This window comes from Microtus ochrogaster, chromosome 6 (assembly GCF_000317375.1).
Source record: "Microtus ochrogaster isolate Prairie Vole_2 chromosome 6, MicOch1.0, whole genome shotgun sequence".
In the NCBI taxonomy this organism is placed as follows: Eukaryota; Metazoa; Chordata; class Mammalia; order Rodentia; family Cricetidae; genus Microtus; species Microtus ochrogaster.
The window spans coordinates 11,517,077-11,532,971 of NC_022013.1; positions in this window are offsets into that span (position 1 = coordinate 11,517,077).

Here is a 15,895-nt window from a genome sequence, read left to right on the forward strand (position 1 = left end):
CCTCCTCCTCCTCCTCCTTCTTCTTCTTTTAGTTTTTTGAAACAAGGTTTCTCTGTAACTTTGGAGCCTGTCCTGGCACTAGCTCTTGTAGACCAGGCTGGTCTCAAACTCACAGAGATCTGCCTGCCTCTGCCTCCCGAGTGCTGGGATTAAAGGCGTGCGCCATCACCATTTGGCAAACAGCAAGTTCTTAATTCCATCTTTGGGCCTGAGAGTGCTGGGAGCTTCCTCCTCTAGAACCTATGAAGGCGTAGTGAGAAGTCTGCCTTTCAGCATGGCGAAGCAGCCCTCAGCAGACACGGAGTCTGCGGGTGCCTTGATCCCGGGCTTCTCAGCCTTCAGAACTGTGACAAATAAATATTTATTGTTTAAGCTACTTAGAGTGTGATATTTTGTTATACCACCCTGAGCGGAGACAATTCCAAATGGAGAAAAAAACACAAAGAAATCTACGCCAATTATAATTAAGTTATGATTATACTTCTGTCAACTAGAGACTGAGAAAAAGTCTTGAAAGCAGCCAGAGAAAATTGAGGAAACACAAATTCAAATAACAGCAGAATTAGAGCCCGTAAAAGCCAGAAGAAAGCGACAGTGTATTTCCAGTGCTGAAAGAGAAGAATTGTCACCTCCTAATTCTGTATCCCATAAACGTATATTTTAAGAATAAAGGCAAAAGGCTGGGAGATGGCTCAGTGGCTAGAAGCACTTGCTCTGAGAGCATGAGACCCCGAGTTTAAACCTCAGTGCCCACATGAAAAGATGGGCATGGCTGAGCTGCCTGTAACCTCAGCACTGAGGGCTAGAGACAGGGTATGGAGAACTCTGGCCAGCCAGCCTGCCTGAATAGTGAGATTCTAGTCCAGTGAGCCATCTTTTCTCAAGGCAATTAGGCGAAGAGCCATAGACGAAGTCACCAAATGTCCTCCTCTGGTCTCCACGTACACATGCATGGGTGTGCATATTTGCATACTCACATGCATGAACCACACATGTATATGACATACAAACATACAATACCAATCACAGGTTCTCAACACACATCCAACATGCACATACACACACCATTTAAATAAGTATTTTTTAATTTATATGTGTGTGTGCGCGCGCGTGCGAGCGCACCTGAGTGTGTATCTGAACACCACCTGAGTGCAGGGCTCTGCAGAGGCCAGAAGAGGATGCTAGAAACTGGAGTTATAAGTGGTTGTGTGAAGCCTGATACAGATTCTGGGAGTCCAACTCAGGTCTTCCGCAAGAGCAGCAAGTGTTCTTACCCATGAGGCATCTCTCTAGGCCCCATATATACACACATAAAAGAATAATGAAAAGAAAAAAGGGTAAATAAAAACGAAAGAAAACTAAGAGGTCTTATTGTTAGCCCGTCAATGAAGGACACAAGGAAGCAAAGGAGAAATTGGAGCAGCAAGACCGAGGGAATAACGCAGTAGTAAAATACGGGCTAAACAATACTCTTTTCTGTGTTTCCTAAATTAGACTTGACAATAGCAAAATTATAATACTGACTGACGTGATTTCAAACGATGTTTGCAAGGGAAACACAAGGAAATCATAAGCAGCACACAAAATAAGGTGAATCTTCGTGTTCACTCAAATGGATAAAATGATGACATAGATTTTATGCCTATAAAAATCTCCCATCTAGAAAAAACACTAAAATTGCTATGCAAAAGATACACTCAGAAACACTGCAGATAAACTAGAGTGGATTTATCTAAAAAGGATCTTTTTGTTTTGTTTTGTTTGTTTTTGTTTTTTGAGATAGAGTTTCTCTCTGTAGCTTTGGAGCCTGTCCTGGAATAGCTCTTGTAGAACAGGCTGACCTCTAATTTATAGAGATCTGCCTGCCTCTGCCTCCTGAGTGCTGGGATTAAAGACATGCACTACCACTGTCCTGCTTAAAAAGGACCTTTTAAAATGTGTTGATAACTCACATAAGCTAAAGGAGAAGAAAATACATAAATAAGAAGCAGAAGACAAAACAAAAAATAAAATGGAGCTTTAAATATCAATTGGTACATTAAATATAAAAACTCAAAAACAATTAAAAGTCAGGCTGACAAACATAACTGAATTACAGACTGTCTACAGAAAAAAGCTTCCCCTGATGAAAATGATAAAAGTACATTGAAAAGGAAAATATGAGGAAACTTTGACCTGGGAAAGAAGTTTGTGGTAGCTATAGCTTAGTGATAGAGCATTTGCTTACCATGCACAAAGCCCTCGGTTCAATCCCTAGAACACAGGAGGGGAAGCAGTGCTCTGTCTGTTAGACTCAGTGACTTCACAGCCAAGATAAGTACCAGAGACAGAGAGGGCCGTTACATACTGACAAGGCCAATCAGCCAAGACCATACAGCAGCCTTACATATATACCCACCACGTACACAGAACATCCAAGCAGGTGAAGCAAGAGCTGCTAGCGTCGGAGTTAAGGAAATATACTACTTTAAGTAATGATTTCAACACCCCTTGTTCAACAAGGGATAGGACAGCTACCCAGAAAACCTGTGAGAACTTGATACCACCAGCCTACGAGATTTGACCGGCAAAATCAGATACTCTAACCAATGACAGCAGAATTATCCTCATCTCACCTCTCTGCCCCCCTCCCATCCCTTCTCCTCTCTCCCTCTTCCCTCTCCGTCCTCTCCCCTCCCTTCTTTCTTTTCTCCCCCTCCCTTTTCTTTTCTGAGGTTTAAAACAACTTGAATACATTTACAGTTATGTAGGTCAGGCAATCCGGTGTGGGTCTCGCCGGCATTGGAGATGGTTAATGCTGGTTTCCAAAAGTGGGTTGGGTCTCACAGAGCTAGCTCCTGAGATATGGGGTTGCTCTATAAGAGTGACATCCAACATGCCCTCTTACTCCGTGCCTCATCATGGGACTCCCATTTCTTCACCGTGATGCCATTCACCACGTTGAGATGCAGGCGGATCTTTACCAGAGGCCAAACAGATGGGGCTGTTCAATCTTCTTGTGTCTAAAGTCCCTGACCTCAGCTGTCTTGTTACAGTAACTAAGAAAAGGAATCAAGGGATCTCTCTAGGTTCCCGTCCGTCTACATGCCCACAGCTCCTAGGCGACAGATCAGCTGCTCCAGGCCCAGTCCTTCGTGGAGCTCTGGGAAGGGAAGGGGTAGCTCTGAGGGCAAGTCCATGTTTCAGGTTCTTAATGCACACATTCTGAGCCCACCTTCCCAGTTCTTCACAGACTGGACTCATCCAGTCCCATTCACGGAGTTGGAAATGGAGACACAGAGACGTCAAACAACCTGCTCATTATGAGGACTGGAACCAGAAGCCAGGTGACTTGACACAGAGTTCAAGCTCTTCCCCAGATGTGGTCGTATCTTAGGGATGCAAAGCCTAACCAAGAGTACGAGTGTCTATGACTAGTCCCTAAGGGCCAGGCACAGGGCTGGGCATGCCTAAGTCCTCCTGATGGTAGCCTTGTCTTCTGGCCATTCTGCAAGGTTGGTACACGGTAACGTGGAGTAACTAAATGAGAAGCAAGGGCTGGTTGACATCAGGTGATCATGGGAGTCTCATTAGCTCTTATTCCTCCCCAGTTTCAAAAGTCAAGATGGCCTTAGGGGGAGAACCTCCCTTCTGCATACCAGTTTAGCTGCTTCGGAGCAAAAATGGTATTATTTGGCCCTGGACGTCATTCCTGAGAAATGAGGACTGCAAAGCGTGTATACTCTAAAAATGTCTTGTCTCTGATAACTATTCAATTTTGGGTGTGATCCAAGAGCTGGTATGTTGTGGGTTTCTAGTCCAAGCTGGTCTTGGCTGCCCTGGGTGGAGGCTTTAGCTGGGCTGGATTCTTGGGACTTGATTTAATACATACCAAAACATTTGGGTCAATTGCAAAACCAGAGATACACATCCCTGTATTTCGGTTCCAGTCCTCAGCTTAGTGGTATGAGCCACAGCGATGTCATAATGCAATACACATGCACCAAGGGCTGCTCTGGGTGACCGTCTGCTGGCTGCGAGCAGGCGCTGTGGCTGCCCTACACAGTGGACAGAGATCAAGTAAAAGCCAGAACAGCTGCAAGGAACCACATGGACGCTTCCAGAATTCATGCCTTCCTGTCAGTGTGTGCTGCACGTCAGGAGAGGAGTTGGCATGGAGCTAGGTGTGGCTGGACTGCAATAATAAGCACACGTGAGGGGGATGTAGGTGGGGTCTCCCTGTTTCTTGCTCATGATAGCAATGAGTTCAAGTTCCCTCTCAGCAGAAATTCCTCCCCTGGCATCTCTAGAAGATGGCTGTGGTCCTACCTCTCACCAGGAAGGACATCCTAAGTTTGTTAGCGGGAGCAGAGCTCTACCTGTCTGCGCTGGGGACGGGACTGGATCTGGTTTTGATTTGGGCCATGTTTGAGCTGTTACCATCCTCTTCTCCTTGGAGTCTTTTATAGGGACTTGAGAGGAGCAAGTCTGGGCCCAGACAGGGTGGGAAACTAGGGGAAGAGCCTCTATGCACGGTCACCATGGGCTGGGGGACTGCAGAGGTGCTGGGTGGGCAGAGGCACTTGTTCAGGGATGAAGATCCCCTCTAGTTGCAGGGCACTTGTGTTGAGTGTGAAGACATGAACATTATCTCCGAATCCATATGGTGGAAGGAGAGAACTGACTTCTCCAAGTTGTTCTCTGACCGTCACACATTGTGCACATGCATGTGCGTACACACACTAGGAAGCAAATGCATTTTTACATGAACAAACACAGTAAATAAAACTTTTAAAACTTTTTAAAAGAACTAGCCTAGTTGACATGGTGGAGAGGCAGAAAGGGAAGCAGCCCTGGAGCTCCCTGACCAGGCAGTCTAGGTGAGCTGTGGAGCTCTAGATTCTATGACATTATATTTTAATGTCTTAAAATATAAGATGGAGAGTAATCGATGAAGACATGTGATGTCAACCTTGGCCTCCACAAAAATGCACAGCATGTGCACCTGCGTGCACACACGCATACACAGACATACACACACACATAGACATACATACACACACATACATACACACACACATAGACATACATACACATACTCACACACACAGGCGGGGGGCATCAAGATGGTTCAGTGCATAAAGATATCTTACCCCAAGCCTGAGTTTGATACCCAGGATCTTACAAAGTACAAGGAGAGATCTGGGTCCTACAAATTGCCCTTTGAACTCCACAGGCATGCTGTGGCATGCACGCTTGTGCATACACACAAGAAAAAATAAATAAAAGACAAAAGAGACCTTTTGGGTATCAGTTACTCACCCATCGCCTGGCAACTTCTGTGGTTGGCCTGGTTCTCCAGTGTGGCCTGTATCATGCCAGGGTGTGGGGGCCTTGGCCTGCTGTAGAGGATCTTTCTTGAGCTCCCATGGGACTTCGTGCTTCATTAGCTGTGTCTAGGCTTTGGGTCTGTTCTTGGTAAGCTGGACAGCAGACTAGCACCCAGGTGGTAAGGAAAAGAATTGGAAGTTCTTTCAAGTTGTGTGACTTTTTCTGGGCAGCATGAACAAAGGTCTACTCACCACAGAGGGGACACTGATGACAGACCAAAGGAGCAAGTCCACCCAGTCTAAACTGCTGAAGTGGTGACAGGTGGCTGACTCAAAGGCAGTTGCATCACTGAGCAGCTCACTCCAGCACGGTGACAGCTCACCAAAGCGGCATCCTCAGAGCTTTCCCTAGCTTCTGGGCAGCACTACCCATCAGTGAGTTTCTTCTTCCAGCACCAGTTACTGCTTTCGCAACCCCAGGGAGGGGGCTTTCTGAATCTTGTAATATTCCTGAACTTCCTGAGCTATTTAATTTTCCATTTGGTTTTTTCCCCCTTGAGTCTTGAAGAAATATTTCAATTAGGAGGAAGCAGCCTCGTGTGCGACATGTGGAGAGTGGAGGCAGACAAACCTCAGGGCAGCAGCAGCAGCAGAAGTTGAGCCATGCTCACCTGAGACCCCAGTTCCCAGAAGCTGCACCACCAAGTGCAGGAGACAGAGACACAGGCATCTAGGGGGCAACAGGTTGGAACTGCACAGATAAGTATGGCCTTGGGCCTCTAATGTCACAACTTGTCCCAGTGGAGCCCAGGATTTTTCCTAGGCCAGGGTGGCACCAGGGCAGCTGCAGACTCAATGTGGCTCAGAGAGAGGCCTGTGTGTAAGCCCATCTTCCTTCATCTTGTTCTCTGAAACTAAGACTCGCATACTCCTGTGACATCCCCACAGACAGATAGGGAAGGGTCAGCCTTAGAGAACATCTACTCTATTCATTCGTTGGTGTAATATGTTCCTAGTGTGTGGCATATGCATGTGTGGGGTGTACCACTCACCTGTGAGTGCTCGAGTGGAAGCCGGAGGTCTATGCCAAATGCCTTCTCTTGCTCTCTGATGTATTTGTTGAGACTGGGTCTCTTACTGAACCCAGAACTTTCTGATTTAGCTGGCCTGGATAGCCAGAGAACTCCAGCAATCTGTTCTCTTGGGACTGGGGATACAGAAACATGCTGGCTGTTATGTAGGTGCTGGGGATCTGAACTTAGGTCCTCATGCAAGGGCAGCAAGCACTTAACCCAATGAGCTCTTCCCAGCCTTAAGAGCATGTGTTTGATGGGCATTGCACTAAATCTGTAGGTTGCTTTTGGTAAGATTGCCATTTTTACTATGTTAATTCTACCTATGCAAGAGCGTAGAAGATCTTTCCATGTTCTGGTGACTTCTTCAATTTCTTTCTTCAAAGATTTAAAGTTCTTGTCATACGGGTTTTCCACTTGTTTGTTTAGAGTTATTTCAAGATATTTTATGTTATTTGTGGCAATTGTGAAGGGTGATGTTTCTCTGATTTCTTTCTCAGCTAATTTATCATCTATGTAAAGGAGGACTACTGATTTTTCAAGTTAATCTTGTATCCTGCTACATTACTGAAGGTGTTTATGAGTTGTAGAAATTCCTTGGTAGAATGTTTGGGGTTGCTTATATAAACTATGATATCATCAGCAAACAGTGAGAGTTTGACTTCTTCGAAAGACACTTAAGGAAATGCTCAACATCCTTAGCCATCAGAGAAATGCAAATCGAAACAACTCTGAGAATCCATCTTACACTTGTAAGAATGGCCAAGATCAAGAACACTGGTGACCACTTATGCTGAAGTAAAGGGAATATGCCTCCATTGCTGGTGGGGATGAAAACTGGTATAGCCAGAACCTGGAAACAACCTAAATGCTCTTCAACCAAAGAATGGATAAAGAAGATATGGTACATTTGCACAACGGAGTACTACACAGCAGAAGAAAAACCGACAGCATTTTGAAATTTGCGGGCAAAATGGATGGATCTAGAAAACACCATATTGAATGAGGTAATGCAGACTCAGAAAAACAAATATCATATGTATTCATTCATAAGTGGCTTTTAGACATAAAGCAAAGAAAAATCAGCCTACAATTCACAATCTCAGAGAACCTAGACAAGAATGAAGACCGTAAGAGAGACATACATGGATCTAAACCAAATGGGACGTAGAAAAAGACAAGATCTCCTGAGTAAACTGGGAGCATGGGGACCATGGGAGAGGGGAGAAGGGGAGGGGAGTGGCTAAAAATATATACCTCAATAGAAACGATTTTTTAAAAAGAGCATTATCTGTTATTGAGTAAATAAGAACATTTTGGTCCAGAGAAGATGAGCAGTGACCTGGGATTGCAGAGCTCAGGAATGTGGGGCAGCGATGACAGAACTCAGGTACCCTCAAAGTGTGAGGCCTTCCAATCCTGTCCCCTTTGAAGGAGACAGACATACATGTGGGAGGGATCAAGTATAACCTTGATCAGCTGTTTAAACCTTCTAGAATGCTTAAAACAGAACCACCACCACCACAGGAGGATGGCTGTCACTCCCTAGTGACCCTCACTACCGACTGGACCCCCATCTGAAGAGCAAAGGGTTGAAGCGGGCTTCTAGTTTTCCTTCAAGCTGCCCTCCATAGGCGTACAGCGTGATCGGCGCCATACCACTGAATCGGTTTCCCCATCCTTGAGACCCGGCTCAGCTGCCGGTCAGATGAACAAGAGAACCATGGGAAGAAAAGAAAGGGAGGAGTCTTTATCCCTGAAACTGCAGCAAGTCACTCTCAAGCCCACTGAGTGAGCTGACCTGCCCCGCTAAGGGCACCGGCAACCTCTGGCAACCTCAAAGGCCTGGCCCACCGAGGGGCCCCCCTCCAACAAGGTTGGGGACAATGTGGCCTGTTTACCTGTCAGCCTGTCCGCTTTCTTTTCATCTCAGAGGAAAAGAACTCCAGCGGAGCTGCTAATCCCAGAGTCAACAGGCGACCTAGCTGAGCGGATTCCCTGGAGGCGGGTGCCTCACTCAGCCCCAACTGTGCAAACAGACCCTGCAGGCCTGCACTGCCGCAGGGGCGTGGCCAGAAGCGGCTGGTCCAGCTCGCCAGCTTGCCAGCTCGCCAGGCCCCTTGCTTCCTTTGTGATTTTCCCATTGAATTGGGAGGAAGTTCAAAGGCAGGCCAGGGAAGGTCAAAGCTAATTTGCAGGTCGGGAAGGAGAGGGGCCTGACCTTTACCCGGAAGCTGGCCACCTGTTTGTCCTAACTGCTCTAATTACTAGCAGGGCGGCAGAGGCTAGCCGATGCAGCCCTGTGAGCCTCAGTTTCCTCATTTGTAAAGAAGGAATAAAGCATCTGTCTGGGACCAAGGGTACATCTCAATTGTTAAGGGCTGTCCTTAACATGTATGAAGCCCTGGGTTCGATTCCACATAAACCAGGTGTGGTGGTGCGCTCCTCTGATCCCAGTTCTTGGCAGGTGGAGGCCAGAAGCTCAGATGTTCAAGGTCACTCTCAGCTCTGACGGTTTGAAGACAACCTGGGCTGCATGAGTCACTGCTCAAAACAACAACAGCAAAAACAACACAGCTCTCTGTTAGTGATAAAGACAGTGTGGTGTTCCCTGTACGTGGTAGCTACTGAGAGTTAGAGAGGGCTTAAGAGACTAGGAATTAGACAGGCCCCCTGGTAGGCAGGCAGACAGGGAGAGGACCATGCTTAAGAAATAAAGGTGTCCCATTTCCAAGATGGCCAACTTCTTCCTTAACCCCCTGATCGGAGACAAAAGGCGGGCCACTTAAAACAAGGGCCTTGTAGGTTCTTGTCTCCTACCAGCAGGCCCCTCCTGATAGACGGGCTCAACAAGTTCATGGCCACATCAGGACATGTCCTATAGTTACGGACCAGTCAACCATGCTGTCTTCACACTGACCAACCCTAGCATAGCGGAGGAAGACTCTTCACAGGCTTCAGTACCCCTAGGCCTGGCTGAGAGACTGGAGTCTTTGGATTTCCGCTTTGCTGAGGGTCTTTTTTCTCCGTGTGTCTGCTGCACGGGTGTGTTTCCTCAGTCCCTGACTCTGACGTGGTGCCTGAGGTTGCTCGGTTGCCTGTTGAACTTCAGAGCTTTTTTTTAGCGGGCAGAGAAGCCGAACTGATCCCCAGACAGTATCAGGAAGGAGGCTGACCTGGGAGCTTTGAATCAATGCCTACAGAGAGATGGGGTGTCCTGAACTGAGCCGGAGGGGCCGGAGGGGCTGGGACTCAGTTGAGAGTCCCCGCAGCAGGACCCCGGAAGCACACTGCCTCCCAGTCCTTCAGTTTCCGTGTGTATGTGAGCCTGAGCTGCTATGACGAGGTGGGAAAAGTGGTTAGTACAGAGCTCAAGGTCTCTAGCTAGAGAGCACATTCTTGGGGCTGCGGAGGCGGCTCAGCCGGTAAACCCCTGACGATCGAGTTTGATCTCCCAGGACCCTCATGGTGAAGGAGAGAGCTGACTCACTCAGGTTGTCCTGACTTCCGTGTGCACCCCCCCACACACACACACAAAATGCAATTTAAAAAAAAAAGGAAATGTGTTTGATTTAGCATCAATTTCTTCTTCCTGGGGCTCAAACGTGTTTATATGATTGACAAGTTCTCACTGTGTAGTCCTGGCTGGCTGGAGCTTGTTATATAGACCAGGGTAGCCTTGAACTCCCAGCGATCCACCTGCCTCTGCCTCCCAAATTTTGGTATTAAAGACTAGTGTCACCACAGCTAACAAAATATATTTTAAAAATTTTATCATTATTATTTTAAGTATTGGAAAAAGGGGTCACATAGTCCAGGCAAGCTTCCAACACATTCTGAGGCTGAGAATGTTAGGATTATAGGTGGTCGTTATAGTATCCTGTTTTAAGAAGTGCTGGGTCTCGAACCCAAAGTCTTGTGTGTGCTAGGCAAGCTCAGTACCAACTGAGCTATCGCCCCAGTCTCCAGTCTTTCCTATCACAGTACATGTCCTGGAAGCGGATGGTTATTGGTTTTAATCATTGGTGGGTGATGCCATCAGGAGTTAGGTTCTTTCCCTCCTCCTGGCCAGCACATGTGCCTGCTAGTTGCCTTGGGGTGGCAACATGGGCCTCTCTGCTCCACGGGCAAGCATGGGGTCTCCCAGGAACTCTTGCTGGGTCTCATTGGTCAGAGTGAGTCCCATGGTTGCGGTGGAGCCAGGGCTGCTGGGAATGCAAAGCCTTTACTTCCCCAGCGTGTGCTGGAGGCTGGGGAAGGCGGCTGAGGGGGTGAGAACAGGGAGTCACCCAGTCACCAGCTGCCAGAGGAGCTGACTATTCTCTTCCCAGGCCACAGACGGGAAGCCAGTGCCAGGGGCGGAGGATGCTTACTCAATAGGCAACTTGATTGATGGACTTGGACGTTCTGGGCTGCCAACCAGAGATGCCGTGATAAAGCTGCTTCCGTGCACGAAGGAGAACAGTAGGAGAGCTGAGCGTGTGCTGGGGGACAGGGACGCGCCGGGTTTGTTTTCGTCTTGTAGCTGAGGCTGGCCCTGTAGTCAGGGACAGTCTTGAACGTTAAATCATCTTGCCTCCCCAGTGCTGGGATTACCGGTGTGCACTACCAGACTTGGTTTCTAGAGTGCTAGGAGCAGACGGAAGTTGTTGTGTGTGCCGGGTAAGCACTATACCCACCATGCTGTGTCCCCAGCCTCACTTAGACTCCCCCCACCACCACAACCCTCAGGCATACTCAGCCCCCAAATGACAAGCACTGTTCTAGAGACTATGGAGGAGAACACTGAGGGTCAGGGAACATACCCACCTCCCTCATCCAAGACTGTCACCTCCTTCATACACACATGCCCTCCCCATCATCACACGGGGCTCACTTCCCTCTGGTAATCGCCCACCTTCTGAATGTGTTATAAAAGTACCAAACAGCATCATCTTCTGGAATGGGAAGCAGCAAGTTTTCAAATACAGGAGCCTTTGGGGGACATTTCGTATTGAAATTATAACAGAGAGGTACTTGACTAGAGCCTGATTTGCGGGGTCTTCTGCAGTATTTTCCTTTAGCGCCCAGAGATGCTGTCAGAGCATCTCTGTCCCATAGTCCTAGCAACGTTTGCAGAATGTCACTAGTAGCTACTTGTCAGGCAATGTCTCTTCCATCCTGTGTGACAGAGAACAGCCCAGAAAGGCTGCTCCCCCAGATGTCAGAAGGAGAGGGAAATGGCCTTGTGAAGCCCAGGGGCAACACCGGGGTGCCTTCTTAAATGTGCCCTGGGAGGTGGCACAGCTTCCCCAAAGACCACTGGTACAGGAACCTCAAACCAAAGGAAGGCCAGACGCAGCACTCCTGTCCGTGTGTCTGCAAGCTTGCAACGCGTGTATGTGCAGTCAAGTAAATGTACACACGGAGGCCAGAGGTCTGGATGTCGTCCTTAATCCCTCTCCCACCCCCGTTGAAAGTTTGTTTTAAATTAGATTTTTGTGTATTTATTTTACACTCACATGCATGTGTGTGAGTGCATACATGACGTATGCATGGAGTCCAGAGAACAGCTTTTCGGAGTGTGTTCTTTCCTTCCACCATGTGGGTTCTAGGGATTGAATTCAGGTCATGGGGTTCCGTGGCATGTGCCTTACCTGCTGAGCCATCTCATTGGCCCTCGGCCTTATTTTCAGAGACAGGATCTCTCATTGGCCTGGGAGAAACTCACTAACTTGGCTGCCCTGGATGGGATTACCGGTGCTGGGATTACAAGCATGCTCTACCCTGCCTTGCTGATTTGTGTGGAGTCTGGGGATCAAATTCGAGTCCCCATGCTTGCATGACAAGTACTTTACATACTGAGCCATCTCCCTTCCCACATACCCCAGAACTCTGGGCCTTGGACTTGGCTGTGGCTACAGGGTGCCAGGACCACCTTTCCCAGACATCTTGGAAACTGGGAAGCCCCCAGGCCTTTTGCATGATGGCTCCAGAAATCAAGGGGTTTTGAGAACGACTTCGAGTTGGTTTTCTTAGCCAGTCTTCAGTTTAATTGGGATCTAAACACCGCTTTGAGTGTGATGTTCAACTCCACATTCACAAGAAGAAGTTATTTGCAGAGGTGATCAGGTGTAAAATCTTGCTTGGCTTTTTAAACCGGTAGTTAAATATTTCTCTTAGGGAGATGCCAGCTCCTCGGCTGTGTGTTCCTGAGCTCCAGGCCTTCGTCTTTATCACTGGTGAGCTCGCCCAGGGGTGCCTATATCTAGTGCCTTACTGCTTGTTCTTGGGACATGCAGGATCCCTGAGATACTGCAGCTTTTGTCCATTGAGCCTTGCACAATGCCTGGCACACACCTGGGAACTGGATGAGGGAACAGACAGGTACGGACAGGAATGATGGCTGATGACTACCTGGGGGAGTGATCCAGATCAGGTATCTGGGATGAAGGCCCTGGTGAGGTCCGTCCTCCACAGTCCCAATCCAGCCCCTTGTGGCAGCCTGCGTATATGGGTCAGTGAAGTTCAATGTAGGCACACACAGGCGTGTGAACCCCTCTCCTCCTGCCCAGGTACGGCTGGCAGCTGTGGGCAATTCACGCAATTCTGCAGACTTCTTCGATTCTCATTTTTGGGCCATGGAGTCATCTGTGCCTCTCCCTCTTCATGCTGGGTCACCTCTTGGCCACACCACAGGGACTGTCTTGTCAGCTGGAGGAACTTCAGACACCAGTTCCCTTCAGGAAGTCTTCCCTGATTCCAGGGCTGCCCGAGGAAGAGTCGGAGATGAGAGCAGCTCTGGAATCTCCGCTTTGCTGATGAGATCTACCATCTGGAGAGGCGGGGACAGGACCAGGACAGGGAAGCAGGGGAGCGTGGAAAGCTTAGCTCAGAACAGGCTTCCCCAAGACGGCAGTTGCTTTCAGAACCCACCAAACAGGCTTATAAATTCTGTCCCAGGCAGCTACCTGGCTGTGTGAACTTGGTTCAGGGGCTCCTGTGTTCCCCCATCTGTGTGGCACTACACGGAAGGTGTAGGGACCTCCTGAGGTATTAATGTAAAGAAGGAGCAGGAGCTGGGGACATGGTGGCTCAGTCTGCAAAGTGTTGGCTGTGCAAGCCGAGGATCAGGGTTTAATCCCCAGATCCTACATTAAAAAAAGGCAACCCCTCCCCAAAACCACAAACCTCTGTGTGGTGGTACATGCTTGCGGTCCCAGTACTGGGACCCGGGCAGACACAGGTGGGTCCCCACGGCTTGTGGAAGGGGGAAGACCCAGGAGAGTGAAGGACTTCCTTCTGTTTCTGTTGCTCTATCTTTGCTCATGTCTCCCACTCACAGCTCCTCCATGCCTAGGCATGAAGGCCCCGTGCTGTGCTAAAATTGCCACTTCAGGGAGTTCATGTCCCCACTGGCTGTCCTGCCCACCCACCTTCTCCTGGGCTCTCTGTTCTCACGCACTTTTTGCTTTTGCCAAGTTCAAATTCGTTCATTCATAGCCTCCTCCTCTGCCCCTCCCTGCAGACTTCCAGGGCACCTGCTGGGTAGGGATGCTCTCACCAGTGCTGGCCCTGAAGTCCCCAACAGAGGCCACACGAACAATGATAGCACAGAGGAGGGGAACCGAATGGCAGTTCTTAAAAGGTCTTCAGAGTGCTCAGAAAAGACGGGCCAGGGGTGTGACCCATCTGGGAGGGGGCTTGACTGACACGCACCAAGCCCTGGATTTGCGCCTCAGCAACAATAAAGCAGGCACAGTACTGAAAGCTTTTAATTTCTGATCTTATGAGAAAGAAACAGAAGGTTCAAGAGTTCAAGGTTAGCCTCAGCCGTGTAGCAACTTTGAGGCCAGCCTGAGCTACATGAGATCTTGTCTCAAATTTTGTCCATGTGATGAATTAAGGAACTTGAAGTGGGAAGATGGTCATGGACGGTCGGGAGGATTCAAATGGATTGTTAAGAGGAGGGCAGAGGTCACGCAGGGAAGTGGCTATTTTGTGTGCATGTGTGTGTGTGGTTTTGAAAATGGGGGAGAGGAAGGAGTCAGTAACTGAGGGATCATTTGAGCTGGCCTTTCAGAACTGTAAGAGAATGAAAGCTACTGGTTGTGTGGTGTGTGTGTGTGTGTGTGTGTGTGTGTGTGTGTGTGTGCATATATATACATATACATACACGTGCATGTGTATTCATGTATATGTTCATGTGTGTGGGTACATGCGGGTATGCAAGTGCACACATGCATGTGTGTGCATGTGTGTGTGTAGGAGTGCATGCATGCCCTTGTACAGACTAGAGGTTAATCCTGGGTTCCTTGTGAACCATTTTTTCCCCCCTGAAACGGGTCTCTGCCTTAGCTTGGAACTCAGCAAGTTAGCAATGCTAGCTGCCCCTTGTGCCCCAGGGATCTCTACCTCCCCAGCACTGGGACTGCAAGCCTGTGCCATGGCACCTGTCTTTTCTATGTGAGTTCTGAGGATCAAATTCAAGTCCTCATGCTTGCACAGCAAGCCCCCCCACCCCCAAGTCCTGCATACTGTTTTCTGCCATGACGTTTGTTTGGGCCGCAACAGAGAAGGACTGTGAGCATGAAGAACTAAACTCGGGGCCTCTGAGGTTAGGCGGCACCTTGTGACTGATTCTTGTGACAAGGCAGGGGCGCAAGTCACTAGCTTTCCACTAGGTATGAGGCTTGACCCTGTGGTCACCTATCACAGTCGCCAAGAGCAGTTCAGATGGGAGCACTAATAGCTGAACTTCTCGGCTTGGGGCTTAAGGTCAAGTGTCCCAGCCTCTGGGCTGACATTCAGGCAGTGTAGCTGATGGAGACCCTGAGGAGGTCCTGGCTGCTCTGAAGAGAGGAAGCAAAGGCCAGGAGTGTTGGTGGCACCATAGACTCCGAGGCTGTGGCCTGAGGGACAGGGGTCTCACAACATGGCTTCTCCCTGACACGCACCCTCCTTCCCTTCTCTGTACGACTCTGTGAACACCTAGTGAGTGTGCAGAGACCCTGTGTGCCACTCACGGCTGTGTGGTGGGGAGCCCCTGCACACACAGGTCTGCAAGCATTAAGCTCTGTGAATGAATGTGAGGGTTTTGAAGCTCTCTGGGAATAGTTCTACCCCACACAGGGGCCGGAGCAAACCGGGGTGACAGATGTGGGTGGGTGTCTGGTGCGGAGTGTCTGGATAGGGTGCAAAGGGCAGTCACACATGAGGGACAGATGTGGGGGTGTGTAGCACTTTCATAATTTTAGACCAAGGGCCAGCAAGATGGCCGGTGGGTAAAGGTGCTGCTGGCAAGTTTGAAGACTTGAGTTCAGTCTCTGGGGCCCATTCAGTGGAAGGAAAGGATGCATTGCTGCATGTTGTTCTCAGGCCTCCGCATGCATCCCCTCATTAAGGAAATAAAAACACACACACATACACACACACTGTACACACTCACACTAACACACACACTACAGACTACATACACTACACACACACTCATATTACATACACTACACACACACTTTACACACTCACACTACA